Here is a 17,511-nt window from a genome sequence, read left to right on the forward strand (position 1 = left end):
CAGGTAAGACTAACACACACATCCCCTCCAATTAAACCTGCAATCCATTTCTCTCCCTCTGTAAAATTAAAAATAATAAAACAAAATCATAAAGCACACTTAAGCCCTGTAACATGAGCTTCCTCTAAACGGATATGGCTATGGTGCAGATTTTAATACTGAGGTGGGGTTGGGAGCCTGATGAGGAGGAAAAGACAAAGAGTTTAAATTAACTTACGTAACTTCCACCTCGGAGGCCAAGATTGGCTTCAGTGCTACTGGAACCATGGGTCTGTGCTTCAGAGCAAAGTGACTCACTTCCTCAGGCTGTTACATAGCTGTTCCCCCCACACTCCCTCCCCCTTCGCCCTGGCTACAAACCATGGACCTCTGCCACCCCGTATCACAGAGCCAGGGTGTTCCTCCCTCCTCTAAGCACGACGTCTCGGCTCATTTTCCAGTCGTCTCTCAACAGGACGAAAATAACTCTAGGAGAAATTATGGACACGTGAGATGGAAAATTCTCTCTAAACTGCAACTAGTACACAAACGAGGATTTCATAAAGTAAGTTTTTCCTATTTCAAAACTTCATTAGGAGAGGAAAAAACATCCTACAGCAGGAAACTGGATCCCTGGTAGCAAAAATGTAGAGGTGGTAAGGTTGCTCTATGCCTGTCAGGAGCATTAATGTTATTCTCTCTCCCTGCTTTTTGCAGCACTGCTATGAACGTAACGGAGCTAACAACTAAACCACAATACCTGAGGTAACACTATTAACAGTGGTTTCTGACACTATCTTACTTTCTGAAATCATCAGAAGCTATTTTTCTCTCCGAACTAGACAACCTTGTAACAGTTTTCCTTCCACCGATGCTTCTGCATGCTTTTGTATTGATCAGTCACATAATTCTGATAGAAAGAATGCAAGTTTCTCTGTATATCAGAAGGCATTACCACTAGATCAAATTTAAACCTGCCAGACAACCTTTAGAAGCTCTGCTGTACATTTTCTACACTTTGAGGAAGAACGCAACGATAACTGCCCAAAAGCTGGCATACAACTTCAAGGGTCCTTGGTTTTAACACTTAAAGAAAAAAAAAAAAACCAGACAGCTGATGCTGTTCTTAATAGCGGTGGCTGAGATTTGCAACTACCACAAACACAAGCATCCAGAAGACCTTTAGAAAGAGGGCTTTCAGGTTAGTAAGAAGTGTTGTGTTAGCACAGCTCTCCAAACCTCTGCTTGTGCGGATTTTGGCTCTGTTTTTTCCATTACTAGATAAGAAGCCACCGGCATTGCAAAGCCTAACTGAGACCACTTCAGAACTCCACCTATCTAGGAAAGAGATATAACAAAAGTATTAAGATGCAAAGTTTACAAAAAAAAAAAAAGTAAATTCAGAGATAACCTAAAGGAAGGAAAGGACTATGTACTTGTGTGTTCCATAAAGGGAGTCCTAAAAAATATTATATGCCTCTTGGGGAGGTTATCTTGTCACTTGAGAAGACTGTAGTGACTGAAGAACAAGTGAAGTTACAGCAACACAAAAACCAGGATAGTGAAAATGACATTACCGGGAAGAAAAGAGATTTAAGATACTTTGAAGAAAACATCCTTACTGAACATCCTGGTTCTCCCAATTGCATGCAAAAATAAATAAATCCTAAGAGATCACCACGACAAAAAGAGGATTTGGTGCATCCAGTACTAGATGGTAAAAGAAAACATCACAAAATTAGCTTTTTAGAATTTCTTTCTACATAGAAAAATCACAGAAAAATATCTTGTAGGTCATCCTAATAATAACAGTCCATAGTTTAAGCTGAAGTGATAGATGTTCAAGCTGCAGCATGACTATGCTCCAGGAAAGCTCACACTTGGCAGCTTCACTGGCTGAGCACTGCTGGCTCTATGACTAAGCAGGCTTCCTTCCCTGAGGTTGAGGGATGAGCTCACATTATCATCATCCTAGCCAATTACCAGCTTTGGGGTTTTTTCTTTTGTTTTACTTTAATTTCAGCACAAGAGTCAGCCTGCAGTAGCACAGTAAAATGGCAACACACTTCCAGGCTTAAGTGTGCTTTGCAGCAGCAGTATGCCCCGACCACTTCCTACCTTTGAATAAAGCACAGAGCCAGTTCTGATACCATAATTCCCAGAAAATACTGTGTCTTGCCTCCAAATATACTGAAGAGTTATGAGACCTTGCATTGCTTTTACACTGCACAGAGAAAAAGCAGAACCTAGCATCAGTATATTTTGTTTTAATAACTCTAAGATCTGGCATCCAACATCATCAGTTATTTTCACTTCCAGGAACTTCTGGCATGCAAGAACATCTCTCAAACTTTCTTCAGGTGAATAGAAAATGTATATCACCACCTTTAATACTGTAAATATTTTCAGATTTCTACAGATTTTTTCCATGTTGCAAGGCTTTCTCTTCTAGACCTAAAAAGATTGTCAAATTAGATACACATACTCCCAACAGGCACTTATGCAGTATTTTCTGGAATGAAAAAAACATAAGCAAAGTAACTTATTTTATAAACTACTGAGAGAAATTAGGGTTGGCATTTTTAGCTAAAACTTCTCCAGCTTATCTGCACTAGAGTTAAAGAATAATCATAAACACATATAAAACAGCATGTGGGCTAGATTTAGGCAAAGTCTCCTCAAGGACTTAAGTATACAACAGGACTAAGGAGGAGTCTCTGCCTGCATCCAGGATGCTGTTCTCAAATTAATAAAGTCCTTTCAAAGCAGAGCTATCTGAAGAGTGCAGGGCAGAGGCACTCACTAGGCTGGTACCAGCCCTGAGCACCCATTAGCAGATTTTACTCAACCCAAAGTAGGTTCTGCAGAATCATTTAGACATCCCTATCTGTTGCAACTATCTTGTCCCAATTTATCATTAGCCTGGAGAGTTTGCTATAAAACCTTTTTAATGTATTTTTTTAATTGAAGTTAAAAGGTTATTCGATTTAGAGGACAAATTAAAAATGCTCAATTACAATCATTTAATATAAAGTATCTTTATCTCCCTTTAGAACTTTTTGCCTGTATATTTAATAACCACTCACCATTATTCCATTTCTTTAAATATTCTCTTCAGTAAGTATGTGCATTTTTGTACAATTTCACCTATCAAGTTCACAACCTCACACACCATAGTAACCTTAAACTCTACTCTTCAGCCCACCTGTTGAGGGCTGTGTTGTCCTGTACTTTGCTTAGTTCATTTGCTACTTTGCATGATAAGCAAGTTTAAATTTTGCACATTCCTAATGTCCTTTGTGACCATTTGCACACAATTCTCTGACAGAATGCTGCAGAAATTACTTGGGAAAGACTCTGACTTCTCCTCAAACTTTGGCAAAGTTAAGAATGCAGAAAATAGAGAAAATGGTCTACAACCACTTGTTATTTCACCACTTTAATCTTAGCTTTTAAATACTTCTATTTCATTTTTTTTCATGTGAAAAAGCAGTGTTCAGGCTAAGTCAAGGATTTTTCAGCTTCTCATGGCCAGCCAGCAAGAAGGCTGGAGGGGCACAAGAAAGTTGGGAGGAGACACCACCAGGGCAGCTGACGCAAATTGGCCAAAGGAATATTCCATACCATGGGATGTCATGCCCAGTATATAAACTGGGGGGAGTTGGCCTGGGGGAGCGAATCCCTGCTCGGGAACTAACTGGGCATCAGTCGGCAAGTGGTGAGCAATTGCATTGTGCATCACTTGTTTTCTATATTCCAATTCTTTTATTATTATTACTGCCATTATTATTTTCTTTCTTTCTGTCCTATTAAATTGTCTTTATCTCAACCCATGAGTTTTAATTCCTTTTTTTTCCAATTCTCTCCCGCATCCCACTGGATGGGGGTGGGAGTGGGCAAGCGGCTGCGTGGTGTTTAGTTGCTGGCTGGGGTTAAACCACAACACGTAAAAAGCTACCCAGTATCCTTCTGAGACAGAGCAATCAAGCCTTACTTCTCTAATTTGCTCATTATGATGGTCAAAGCCCATATTTATGAAACAGGTAAAGAATCATGACACACATTTTACTAATGAGGAACAAAAACAGAGGAACTAACTCACTAAGATCACACAACAAACCAGGTCAAAAAGCAAGAACATAATATAGGATACTACCTACCAGTTCCCCTCCAATCCTCCAAGAAAACATGGGTTTAAATCTACACGCAAAAGATAAAAATTGATTGCACTATTTACACATGTGCAGAAAGGGCAAAGAACATTGAATTCCTCTAGTGCAATAGCAGGACAGAGGTAGTTCAATACAGTAGGTTTGGTTTCTGGGTTTGGTGGTTTGGTTTTTTTAAATGACTGGAGACTTACAGGACATCACAAACAAGAAACTTGTTCCAGCTAACAGAAATTTGCCCCTATGAAACCACCCCCACCTATTGCAACAGTCTTGAGTAAGAACCAAGAAAGCGATGAAAGCATGGGACAGTTTTTGTGTTCGGTAGATTTGCAAAGCTTATTGCACAGCTTATCCATATTGTATGCTTACCCTGCTGCTTGTGAAAACAGCTTCAATCTCTCCCTCAGAAGCCTCTCCTGCACACTCACTTCGTCACATTTTCTTCCAGACAGCTACATCAAAATCCCTGCAGATTGTTTGCAACCTCCCACTCCCCACCCTCAGACACCTTGAACAGGAAGGATAACAGCACAGCTTTCCTACGCATCACCCTGGGAGGGAACAAGAACAAACACAAAATAGACCCTGTTTGTAAATTCTATACAGCAAAGCACAGCAATCTATCTTCTGAAGAAAGGCAGGGGAAAGCTCAAAGCAACTGAGAAACACAACATTGTCCAGGAAAGCCAAAAACTTAAATGGAGGATGATCATTTATGTCCCTGTCACCTTATTCCAAATGGTATGGCATTTTCCAGATACCTATAAAGTCTGTCTCTACAGTGAAAGGCGTATTATTTTCCAGGAGTCTAGCACCACAGAAGAGCAACAACTGAAGCCCGAAGTGAATAAGCAAAACCAACCAACTGAACAGTCTCCAGTTTAAAAGAAGCCCACTACAAAAGAATGTTAAGTAGGAAACAATCACACACCCCCAACACCTCCAAGTAAGAAACTAATTTAGGGAACTGTATCAGATTAAAAGTCCTAGAATCAATAAAGCCTGTGAAATGGGGAAGGCTTACTTATTTGTGTAACATCACATAGCAAAAAAAGAACTCTACAGTGTGCCCACAATAGGGGCAAAGAGATCAAAGGAAAGCTGCTTCACAGACAGGCAGACAATAACAAAAGGGAAAACACAGCAACCAGGAAGCTTGACAACTTCCACTGTTGCCTGAAGGTACCTGCCTGGGGCAGCAAATGCTTACCTAAATAAGTAGTACACATCGAAGGTTTATGACCTACCCAAATTTTCTCTTGATTGGCTCATTTCTATTGCAGAGAAAAACTGAGGCTTTAACTGACTTAAAGGGCGCCTCTGTCCTCAGGACAGCACGGTTAAAATTACTTTGCTACCACTTTCACTTTCCCATTTTCAGAGGCTAGGAATTGATAAAGCTGTATGAAACCATTGTCCTAACCAGAGATTCAAAAGTGAAATCCATTAGCTCTGTGACCTGAAGCAGGGGAAACAATGGCCATGCTTAAGGACTACGTGCCAGCAAAATCAGGTAGCTTGTATTGCACCACCAGATGTGACAAACTACTGCTCCAATCTAGACCGTTCTTGACATTCAGCATCATAGGTTAATTACCTACAGCAACCAAAATAACACAAAATGTAGAATTACCATATCATTTGGGCAAAACATACATTCGCAAGAAGAAAATATTAACTACACCTCATGAACTAATCAAACCAAGGAGAAATACAAATCCTACTTAAGTAAAATATTTTGGTCTATTACAGTAAAGGATGTAATAGAGGAGAGGCAGTGAAAAGATGTTCTCATAGATGTTATTTAACTGGGCAGCTTTCTTTTCTGTTTGAATGGTCTTAAAATTCACCTAAGCATGAATTCTGATTATAATTTGGCCTACTATTCACATCTGTAGACATCGTTCTATTTATCCCCTATCATCACAATTTGCCACATTCCATCTAAACACAGATGCATTCTAGTATGCAAGATGTTACAGAGAAGGATTTTAGGTTTTTTAATTACAGGGTCTGAAGCACCACAGACGTGCCTCAAAAGGAAGTTTTCAGATAACAGTTCTATGAGAGGCGAGTTGCGTAGTTTTCAAGGAATGCTCAAAAAACAGCATGTATTTTGGGGTGTCTTCCTCAATTCAAGCTGTAAACTTGGTACAAATACTGGAGGTTCACTTTTCAAAACACACCTGGGATTTTCCACATAATTTTGTTTTAAAGGGATGAGAAAGACATAAGAAGTTGTTACTAAGTGCCCGTTAAGTGCTGATTGGTCTTGTCCTTATGACAAATGAGTAAGGCAAAACGTGGCTTACACAAACAGCTCCACCAGAACAAAATCAGCATGGATGGGGAAGAAAAACTATGAAAAAGACAAATTGGAATTTTAAAATTTACCATATTATTAAACAAACAACAAAAGGAAAATAAAACCCATCCTGATTAATTTTTAAAGGAACTGTCAATGTTGTTTCTACCAGCTATTGAAAAGATACTACAGCAAATACAAGTTAGAGCCTCAACTAATTTATCCTCAAGCAAAACTTCAAGTGGTATTTCCAAAATAATTGAAGTTTTTCCAAAACCTCATCTCATGAAAACATGATTCATGATTTGGACCAGACTCATCCTTCATCTTGCACAGGAACAACATGCAGTTCTTAGAACTATGAGAAAGAGACAGCTACATAAACTGGACTTTCTTGAACAAATATGCAGGAAAGCCCACCTTCACAAATGGCTTTGCAACACAGTGCAGGCTTACCCTTTAACAAAATAGGTATATGGTACATTTCTTAAATTAATGTTTATAAACTGTACTGAAGTTGGGAATACTAGTTATTATAATTCTCACCATGATAAATATCACAATCTGAAGAGACTTGGGCAGCCTTAGAGGACAGAAAGAGCACAGCAATTAAGGAGTATGAAACGCTGCTCTCAGGCTTTGTGAAGTTACAGGAACATACTATTCTTTCCCACTGGAAATGGGTTAACAGTTCTTCTAATTGTAAGCACTTAGCTATTTTAAGCTTTTTTGTTTGGAGCTGTCAGGGAAGGCAGTTGCTAGCAACAGAGAGACCAATACTCCAACATGCAGGAATTGCTGCAGGTTCTAAAGCCAGAATGGCAAAGAGCAGGCCAAAAGCTTCTCCCTGCCCTCACATTCACATAGCTGACATAACCACAACGTGTCCTTCACTCTGAATGCCTCTCCCGCCACAAACACACCAGCTGCAGAATTGCATGGATACACCCCAGAGACAGACCAAATCTCTGCGCTTTAGCTCAGAGAAGAAAACACACCCGAATGCACTGAGCTGCAACAGGAAAGACTGCTGCAGGTTCAGTTGTTTCCATCTTGACCTCTCCAGCACTCCATCACAAAACCAGACATACACAAGTGTCCAGTGTATGGAGTACCACAGTCTGAGCGCTTCACAGACTCCTTCAAGGCTTTGCAAGGGGTAACGGCCTACAAATAAGGGAAGAGAAAGGGGAAAGTTCATAGAGGTGATGCCTTTCCATCCCCAGAGGTTTCTTCATGAGAGACATAAATGCACGTAATACCTAGACCATAGCTCTCAGCAGAGATGCTCTTGACACCATCAAGCAGGCATCATCACTCACCCAAGTCTGGCTGGAGAATAGCTGGGACTAAAAGCACAGGCAGAACCTCAGAGGATCTGGGATCAATTTCCAGCTTTGCTACAGACATGTATGTTAAGCCACTTCAGATCAGTTCACAAAATGAGAATAATACCTGAAACCTAATACACTAATATTTATAAAGTATTTTGAGGTCATAAAAGTCATATTATCTTTAACAGTACCCACTAACAGGCTAGATGGGGATTCTTCCACAAAGAGCTTTAGAAGTCTAACTTGAGACATGATGCAACAGGGTAGCAATAACCAAAATAGAAGGAGGGGGCCACAAAACAAAGGAAAAAGGTCACACAAATAATAACGTAGTTGTTCTTTTGTCATATGCCTCTCTCTGCCTCACTCAACCCAGAAATATCTTTTTGTTTTTCAGCAGTTATCTAAGCTGAAGCAGTGCTGATCTCAGTTTGCCCACATCCACACACTTGCAGCCAGACAGATGCCAGTACTGACTGAGCTAATCTATTATAAAACTACTCAAGTAGTCAGTCTTTAACAGCACTGACAAGACTTTAGTTAAAATTTCTAAAATTATGTCTTTTAAGAAGTTTTGTGGTCACTGTTGAATATAAAATGATCTTTTTACTGTACATTGTAACAGACCAGCACAATAAGCTCATGACTGGGACTGTCAGGCTTTACAACAACACAGCTAGGCAAATGCACGCTAGTTAATACTGGTGTAGGAACACTGAAAAACATAGGCAAGCATGATCATCACACAGGGGAAACCAGCAAGGCTTAAAGAATCCAGGGGCCCAGAGAGGTCTCTGATTTCTTAATCTTTAATTAAAGAATCAGAGCACTCTCCAGGCCCCCAGATTCAGAACTCCCTGCCAGTTACCTGCCAGACATCTGCCCAATCTCCTCCTTTTAGCCACAGGGATTTCAGTGGAGGAAAGAGAGAGCAGATGGTTGGCACCAATACTGGAGCAAATACAAAGTGAGCCTCTTCCATTTCTGTAGTGGCTTATTTGTATCCTTACTAACATTATAAAGCACTTCCACAATGGAGCATAAGTGACACCAGCCTCATATGTACTCAGAGCAAAGTCAGAAGCTTCCTAAAGATTCAGCTCAACAAGGCTACCTGAAACCAAACAAACCACCTATCCCTTACTTCCTAACTAGAGAAGAAAAATGTCATACAATGACAGTGTGAGGAAAAGTGCCCTCCATTAAGAACACTTAAAAAGCTATTTTAAATTGAGCAAAAGACTCAGTTCTTAGTAAAACACAAAACTAAGGTCGCAATGATCAAGCTCAACATTACAGGAAAAATTAAAGTTTACGCATTAATCCACCTGAACATGGAATTCTGTGAGCGTTAAGCAGATCAGAAGTATAACATGCTTTTATATTTCCTCCTGCACTTACACAGTTCACTTTGTGAGTCCTGGAACAATATAAATACATACTAATCGAAGACATAACATTTTGGGCCAATAATCCCACATTACGCTTTGAATAACCCTATTTACTAAAGATACCAACTATGTAATTGCTATTAACAGGAACAGTTAAGTCCTTCCCAACTGTGAAAAAACAGGCCATAAATAATTGGAAAGTCACACAGCAGCTTACAAGAAAAGCCGGTAAGAGGATCAGTGCTAAACACTTGACCATCTCCAAAAGAAATAGCTAAGCATTAAAAAAAAAGATTTAAATCCCTTACATAACATAGTTTTCACTCTCAGAATGAAAGGCTAACGAACTAATCATCCCTTCAGATATATGGATTCCATTAACTTGATCCTCTCACACTGAAGAAAAAGAAATTCTGAAATTGATGCTCCTTTACAATCCATAATGCATCTAGTGGATTCTAAAGGATTTTTCCACACCAGCTAGATAACACACTCTTATTTCAAATAGTTTACTAGTTCAAATTATGTCCTACAGCTTCTGATGAATTTACTATTTTCAACAAATCTCCAAAAAATAACAAACGTCCAGTCTCCCATCAGCAGGCTGACATTCGTTAAACAGTTCTCCCCCATTTGGGAGAGATCTATGCATCAACCAAGGCAGGAAAACATTCTACTAGTTGCTACACTGAAGAAAAATTTCATTTGGGGGAAGTAGTTGAAGGAACTTGCCCACAAACAAACTTGACATTACTGGAATACTTGACATCTAGGTAGCACTTTGCAACAGTTAAAGCAATATATTAACACCAGTTCATCCAACCTCACAACATGTCATGTGCAACATTCTATATTTTTAACAGGTAAACAAAGAGAGACAAAGCAGTCTGCTTTGCACTAAACAGTGAATGGGTAGCCAACAAGAGATTATTCTTCTGGAATTCCTTGATCTCAGTTTTGTCCACTGTTCATTCCTTCATACTGTGCAAATACAGACTACATTTGCAATATGTCAGGTAAAGCATCTTCACTTTGAACAGACACACTAAAATTCAGAAACTGTTATAGAACACTACTTCTTAAAATACCCCATAGAACTCCCCCCACCCTGATGTAAATGTTAAGGCTATTTTGATCTAAAAATCACAATGTCTTCTAAAGCACATAAAAGTTCACCCACCTATATCTGTAGAAGAGCTCTAGCATTAATATATAAATAGCAGTGTCATACTAGAGATCTCTAACCAGTACTCCACAGATGCAGTGTTCTATGATGCCTTTGTACGGTCCATGAGCTCTGCCTGGAACTGCAGGCTAAGGGGAAGGGCTCTTCCATTTGGATGAACTGTACTGGTTGGGGGGTTTATATTTTGGATTTTTTTTTTTTTTTTTTAAGAAAATGACAACACTAGCCAGGTGTACTCCTCTTATTGTCCATGCCTTCATTTCTTGCACTGTAGTATAGAAACAGAATTACAGCAATTTCTATTTTACACAGATGCATGGCCTCATAATCACAGTATAACAGCACTATGTACTCCTTAATGCACTTACTCTGGCAATGCCTCTTTAAAGGAGGGAACTACTATTACCCCTCTTTATTGAAGGGGACTAAGTCAGAGAGAGAGACGATGAAGTGACTTGCCTGAAGAGGTCTATGACAGAGCAGGGAACCCAACTCAGTGTCAAGCTAGTGCCCTAACCTTTCAATCATCTTTAGTCTCTTACTCGGTTTAAAATCCCATCCTAAGGATGGCTAAATGAAATCTCCCTGAAACATTTCTTCCCATTTCAGCCTGCCCATGAGACTGTATGCCATGCATAATAATAAACTCAAGATAAGCATTTAGCAGCCAATGCAGGTTTATTGTGGATCTAAAAATATTTTTCTAGCTTTTATTAGAGTTGTCACCTATAAGGCATATATGCATAGTGATACACTAGTCTTGGCTGCAGTAGTGTCCAGGGGACACACACAGCAATTCAGGAATACTAGACAGACCTGTTCAGGTGCAAACATGACATTGTTATTAATTTTGTCTAGGGATTAGATAACAATGCTGAAGAACCTCATCAAATCCCTTCCCTGCATGCAATTACAAATTCAAATGAAGAAAGAAGGGAAGGAATATACTAATTTATAGCTGTAAGTAGATCAGCTTTGATGCATATTTTCATCTGTTTACATCACTTAATAATCACCATAAGCATAAAATCACACTTTGGAATCAGGAAATAAAAAAAGGAAGGGGAGCTCTTAAATCCTGTTAAGACAGTGCTTTTAGCAATCACCATGACATGTATATTCCTCCCATCTTTGCAACCTCCTTCCTGACAACCATCGCAGGGGGAAAAGAATTTTTGTTCTTTTCCCACAACTGCAACATCTGAGGTGCCACAAATAAGAAACAGCTTTCAGGCCCACAAGAAATGGATGCGTTGGAGTTGCACGTATTCAGAGCCCACCCGTGCAGGGACAAGCTTCCACCCCTTGAACCCTCTAACTGAATCTTCTCTTTAACTCTGTCTCCAGCCAAGTTGAGAGCAAAACTCTGGTTTTTAGCAGAAACATGGCAGAGATTGCAGCAGTTGGTCTGCAGGAACAACAACTCTTTCAGCAGACCACGGGAGGGGCTCTGTCACTGCCACCACTAGCCCTTCAGAGGTCCTGGAGGCTGGGGGGGCACCATGGTCCTCAGCCCCGGTTTTGCTCTGCAGCTACAAACAGGATTTCTATCATTTAAGGGGGGAGAAGGGGAAGGGAGTGGCACATATTTGGTTGTGAAATATAATGAAGTGTCATGGAAAAAATAAAATAGGGGCCAGAGTTTTTAAAATGCAAACACTAGAGATGAAATTGCAAGACTTGCTTTTCCCCTTTCCATAAAAAGCTATGTATTTATAGCAGCTGCTTAAAAAAAAAAAAAAGGCAGCCTTGAGAGTTATGCATGAGGAATGCTAAGTCACAGTATCACTTAGAAAGAAAGAACAAGTACTAATTTGCACATAACAGTGATGAAACTCACCTAGTAGATAAATTTGTTAAGCCAATTCTGTTCCTAAAGCTCCCACCACTTATATTTGTGGCTTTGTTCTCTCTTCCTTACTAAAAATCTTGAACACTCAGCACAAAAGGTTCCCTTGCAGACAAAATCTGCCAAATCAGAGCCACTAAAGTACTGTCAGAGCCACAAAACTGAACAAAAAAGCAGAAAAAAATTCACACTCATTGCTACCTGCACATAAGACCATCACGCAAAAAAGTTCAGATAAAAGAATGGCTTCTATATGTACATAGTTCCTACACGTAGCAGGCTAAGTTTCTATTATTGTAGCCATTTCTAAACTTACAGCTTTGCTTAAGCAAGGTTTCCGCATTCTTCAGGTGTCTTCAGCTCACCTTCTGCAAGATGTGAGACGCTGGTGTTGGCATAAAGCTTCACAGTAGCATCTGCACAGAGAGGGATTCATCCCCCTGAGAAGCAGTTTCAGAGGCCCAGAGCAGAAGAATTTTTCCACTTTCAATTTTAGACTGAGGTCAAATACAATGGTTGGTTGCCATTCATCTTGCAACATGTCGGAAGCTAAAGCGTGAGAAAAAGGTGAGATGAAAAAACTAGCAGGAAGAAGAAAATATCTCCCTTCTGAAACCAGAAGCATATTGGTCCTTGCAGATGCCCTTTCTTTTCCACCTGCATTCCTAGTACATTTTGTCCATTTTCTAGAACACAGTGCCTTCCAGTTAAATATACTTAGTTCCACAAAGATACCATTGCAGGACAAAGTGTTTCAAAAGACATGAAGCACCCATCCAATTAAGCAATTGTAATGACTTCTTAGTCTGCCTTTTTTTTTAGTAGCTTCTCACAATTGGTAATTTCTTTAATTTTTTTATTTCTGCCTTATCTGAAAGTAACAGGACAGATTTAGACATAAAAAAGATACAACCAATAAAAAGAAGTTGTTTACTATTTTAGTTATACTTCTCAGCTCCTTTCCTTGAAGAGATGAAAGGTTTTCATTTGTTAATATATCTCTCAATTTTATGCACAGATATTTGCATACTGAAGAGGAATTATCACTTCTCTTTTTGGATATGGAAAGAATATTGTGCGCCAAATTTCTCAATATCATTGGAGGAACTGCTTATGGTTTGAAAGACTGAATTCTCATAAATCAATTGAAAAATTTTATACGCATACCTCCCCCTAACATTCAGTAGACATTTGATTTAAAGGTTCAGGCTTTTAACAACAGCAGCTGGAAAAAAACCCACCTGTCAGTTGCTCAAATCCCAGTATCACTTCACTAGCTCTCTAGTCAAATTCTAAAATAAGCAGATCTGCAACTCTAATGTTAAAAAAGGAAATTGCTTGCCACACTCCAACTTTTCAAGGTTTTTACACCTTAAGCAAGTAAATTGATACTTCTGGTGGTCTTTGAGTAAACAGTTTAAAATAAAGTCCACAGCAATAAAGATACTTTGCTTGCCTAGCTGCAATAGTAAAAATTTCCTCAGCTGAATATGGATGCATTCTTTTCCTGTTCATTGTGGAGAACTAACTCTTCAGTAACAAGATCCACCCACTGCGTGTTTCTTGCTAATCTGTGTACTTACAATAGTGTCTACTATTGAGAGCAACTTAGCTGTTTCACTAAACAAGCCCAGGAATAATTTCCACAGTCATTCTGGGTAGGAATGAGGGGAGATGTATACTTGTAAATGGTTAACACTCTCCCCCCTCTCCCTCCAAGCAAATTGCACACACAGGCAAAAAGGCAAGGGAAATAATTAACCTTCCAACTCCTGAATTTTGGCTTCAATTCCCTAAAGTAGCTTCATGCATAAAATGAACATGTGGAAAGAATAATCAGTGGTGACCAACTTGCTGAGGGTTGTGGAAAACCGGCCTGTGGAGCGCAGCGAGCTCTTGCCAGAGATCTGCTGCCGTCTTCTGCCACACAGACCTCAGTAAACGTGCACCACAAAAGCAGCACCATGTCCTTCCCAGGCATTCTGGAAAACCTCAGGGTTTAAAAGCAATCACTGACCACCTCTTCCCTCCCACACTGAAGCTTGACAATCTTTTATTTTTTTATTTTTTTAAGAAAAAAAGACAGACATACAATTGCAAATGTATGCACTAACTTAAAGTCACTTTTTAGTCTTTAAGGCATACAACTCCACTGCATGGCCCTAAGGCCTCCTCCGGATACTGGCACCATTTATGTCAGGAGATACAATCCGTTTATTTTAACACACAGAGGGTTTTGTGTTGTTTAAATCTACAAGTTAGCTTTCAGTTTGAAGCTGCTTTTGTAAAGCAAAATCCCATCAGTAACAACTCCCTCTTCATTAAATTATCTTACTCTTTGAAGACGAAGTGATAAACAATACTTCATTAAAGTATTCATTAAAGAAAAAAAAAATCCTGGAATGATCTTATACCAGATCCACTACTTCAGCATCATAATCCCTTCCTGAAGAAGCAGCAGCTCTCTTAAGTGCTGTCCACATATAATTTTAGCTCTGTACTTTGCTCTACTTATTATCAAATATTTTAGGAAGTGCATCTGTAATTACTAAATATCTTCCAAATTTGCATTCTTAAAAAAAAAAAATCTTATTTTTCTATCCCAAATAATATCTGTGTTTTGGAGGTGGCAAGACACAGGGCTTCCCCCTGGCAGGGAAAGGCTATCCTCCCCTGCTCTCTCTGAGCATACTGACGTCCAGTATGTTAGTACCTCTGGCACATACACCTCTGTTATCCAGGTCCACTCACACTGCTGTAAAAGAACTGCTCCTGGACACTTTTGTAGGCATCTGGGGACCAATAAATTTTCATGTACATAGCTGTTGTAGCTCATGGCCTTCATTTCCCTAGCTCCTTTAGTTTTTCGAACTCCCTAAGATGCCTATCTCATTCCTACTAGGCAGGAATAGTGTTCTCCAATCGCTGCTGCAAGAAGCTAGCGTAAGCACAAATTTCCATTTATAGCTCTCTACTAAAAAGGTTTTTTTCTCTTGTTGAGGCAAACACTGGCCTCAGTATGATTACAATCCATCTGTGCGTGTATCTGGTAGAAAAGTTATTTCCTCTTACAGAGGGTTATATTTATTTAGCCACAGTACAGCTGCTCCAAAGCCACTTGGAGTCTAAAAGCGTGCTTTTCTGATGTTGCATTTCCCAATGAAATGCATCAGCTGCTGAGCAAGAACCCAAGCAATAGCCTGAAGAAACAGTATCTCTCAAAGCCTTTGTGTCCACCCTCCAGCTGAGCTCACCAGTCTTAAGTCATGAAGCACAGGCTGCCCTCAAAACCAGGCACCTGGCACCCTCCCCTGCCCTCCCAGGCAGCCTGGCATGCCATGACCTGTGGCTGCTGTGACATCCAGCCCCCCTCCCATTAACTTAGGGCCCCCCAGGCTCAGTCAGGCACTAAACACTCCTGCAAATACAGGGGAGACAACAGGCATTTGCAGCACAAGTGTGGAGTCCTGCACCCTGTTTGGCAGTGCACATAAAGGAATCCTGCAATACATTCATTTCACTTAGGTCTTGGATGACGATTTTTCAATATTTTTTTAAAATATACAGCCCCTTCTGTTGTTTATGCTACTTGTTCTGCATTTCCATAAGAAACAAATACACACAGCCTCTTTTTCAACTTCTGCAATAGAAGGAAAGCAAGCTCCCTGAAATGATAAATTAGATTAAAAAGAGCCTAGCTACATCACAGTGTTCAGACTTCACTAACAAGTGGCTTGGTTTCGGTCAAGGATTTTTCAGCTTCTCATGCCCAGCCAGCAAGAGGGCTGGAGGGGCACAAGAAGTTGGGAGGGGACACAGCCAGGGCAGCTGACCCAAACTGGCCAAAGGGGTATTCCACACCATGTGACATCATGACCAGTATGTAAACTGGGGGGAGTTGGCCATGGGGGAGGATCACTGCTTGGGAAGCCACAGGGCATCGGGCGGCAAGCAGTGACCAATTGCATTGTGCATCACTTGTTTTGTATATTCCAATCCTTTTGTCATTTTATTATTATTATTATCATCATCAGTTTCTTCCTTTCTGTTCTATTAAACTTTTCTTATCTCAACCAATGAGTTTAACTTTTTTTTAATTTTTCAATTCTCTCCCCCATCCCACTGGGTGGAGAGGGGGGTAAGCAAGCAGCTGCGTCGTGCTTAGTTGCTGGCTGGGGTTAAACCACGACAGCCCTTTTTGGCGCCCAACGTGGGGCTCAATGGGTTGAGAGATCCGACTGGAACGTGTTAGAACAAATTTGTTATAAGTATTCATTATATTCAATAGTCACTGGACACAGTGTTGATTTATTTGCTCTCAAAGTTGGTGCGCTTTTCTTAAAATTGCATTTTGTAATACCTTACTTGCAACAGGACTTCCAAAAAGGGACTTGTCGTGGTTTAATCCCAGCCAGCAACTAAACACCACGCAGCTGCTTACTTACCCTCCCTCCACCCAGCGGGATGGGTGAGAGAATCAGAGAAAAGTAAAACTTGTGGGTTGAGATAAGAACGGTTTAATAGAACAGACAGGAAGAAACTAATAATGATGATGATAATAATATCATCATCATATCTGGAATACAGAAAACAAGCGCTGCACAATGCAGTTGCTCACCACTCGCTGACCGATGCCCAGTTAGTTCCCGAGCAGCGATCCCCCCCCAGGCCAACTCCTCCCAGTTTACATGCTGAGCATGATGTCACACAGTCTGGAATACCCCTTTGACCAGTTTGGGTCAGCTGTTCTGGCTGTGTCCCCTCCCAACTTCTTGTGCCCCCCCAGCCTTCTTGCTGGCTGGGCATGAGAAGCTGAAAAATCCTTGACTTAGTCTGAACACTACTTAGCAGCAACTGAAAACATCAGTGTGTTATCAACATTCTTCTCATACTGCAGCCAAACCATAACACTATACCAGCTACTAAGAAGAAAATTAACTCTATCCCAGCCAAAACCAGGACAACTAGGAAGGCTGGCTTTTTGTTTTAAATATTAAAAAACCATACACTGCTACCCACAACCCTCAAGAAAACCCTAAAACAAAGTATCTCTCAATTGCTTTAATCCTCAACTTCCAAGTGATGCAACACTTTAAATGAAATTAAGGCCATAATCTATTTGCAGCCTGGTCAAAGGTGATGTTCTCCCTTATACTAGCATCCAATTTATATTTGGATGTTTTGTTCGGCAAGAATAGGAGATGAATTCTATTTGCAAAGCACATTTCGTTTGAAGTCACAACAATAAGCAACAACACCTGTGATCATTAATCAGCTGTATTCTATCTTGGCTAT

The sequence above is a fragment of the Haliaeetus leucocephalus genome, unplaced genomic scaffold (genome assembly GCF_000737465.1).
Source record: "Haliaeetus leucocephalus isolate CR32 unplaced genomic scaffold, Haliaeetus_leucocephalus-4.0 Scaffold696, whole genome shotgun sequence".
Taxonomy (NCBI): Eukaryota; Metazoa; Chordata; class Aves; order Accipitriformes; family Accipitridae; genus Haliaeetus; species Haliaeetus leucocephalus.